This window comes from Chrysochloris asiatica, unplaced genomic scaffold (assembly GCF_000296735.1).
Source record: "Chrysochloris asiatica unplaced genomic scaffold, ChrAsi1.0 scaffold00054, whole genome shotgun sequence".
In the NCBI taxonomy this organism is placed as follows: Eukaryota; Metazoa; Chordata; class Mammalia; order Afrosoricida; family Chrysochloridae; genus Chrysochloris; species Chrysochloris asiatica.
In genome coordinates, this window is record NW_006408572.1 from 5,953,258 (window position 1) to 5,954,352 (window position 1,095).

Consider the following 1,095-nt stretch of genomic DNA (forward strand, 5'->3'; position numbering starts at 1 on the left):
ATCTTTTTGCCACAGAGCAGCTGGTAGTTTCGAACCGCTGACCTTAAGGTTCACAGCCCGAGTCGTAACCACTACGCTACCAGAGCTCATTATTACATGGTTATAGTTGAAAAAAAAAAAAAAAATACAACGTGAAGTCTGGTTTTTTAAAAATGTTGTTGTTTTGTTTCTGCTTAAGATGACCCTATAAACATTTCCCACTTCTGCTATAGTCTTCTAATTAATTTTTTCTCATAACTCCATTATACTGCATTGAGGGACTGTAACTAAGGACCTCTGTCTGGTAGCGTAGCGGTTACAAGTTGGGCTGTTAACCTCAAGGTCAGCAGTTCAAAACCACCAGTGATTCCGCAGGAAACCCTGTACAGTGTTGCTATGGGTTGGAACCAACTCCACGCACTTCACAACAGCAACCATTATTCTATTATAAGGTATTTGTGCTATTTTGAATTTTTCATTATTATAAATTAATGTTTTCATGTACGCTGATTTTTCTTTGAAGTTATTTCTTCATTAAGATAAATTTCTCAGAGTGATATTGCTGGGTAAAATGAGCATAAATGTTTTAAGGGCTCTTACAATGTATTGCTGAATTGCTTTCCAAACAGGCTGTACTCATTTGTAATGTTATAAGAAGTGTGTGTAATAGTTCTATGATTTTCTCTCCAGCAATGGGTATACAGAAGCCCCCAGATTACAAACGAGTTCCATTTCTAAATCTGTCTATAAGTCGAATTTGTGAGTAAATCAGAAAATTTAGGTACAGTTCGTATCTAATATCAGTTTTAGTTAAATTTCAGGATATATAAGGGGACATCAAAGTGTTCGTGGAAAAATGGAATGAAAAGATAATGGATTTCTTTCCATGAACTTTTTGAAGCTCCCATGTATAGCATAGAGTGTACCTTTCTATGCATAAGAAGAATTAAAGAAATGCTTTCAGATATTTTAAAACATTTTAACCATACTATTCTGCTCCCACAAAGATTTAAAAGCCTTGGAAACCCTACACAGGGTCACTATGAGTTTTAAGAGGACTTAAAGGAGCTCTGGTAGCGTAGTGGTTACGAATTGGGCTGCGAACCTTAAGGTCAG

General features: G+C 36.1%; 1 protein-coding gene across 4 annotated transcripts in view; it reads left to right on the forward strand.

Moving 5' to 3' along the window:
• Positions 1-1,095, forward strand: part of SLC13A5 (solute carrier family 13 (sodium-dependent citrate transporter), member 5) — a 39,573-nt gene that overhangs the window by 29,078 nt on the left and 9,400 nt on the right. The gene's annotated exons all lie outside the window — the stretch shown is intronic.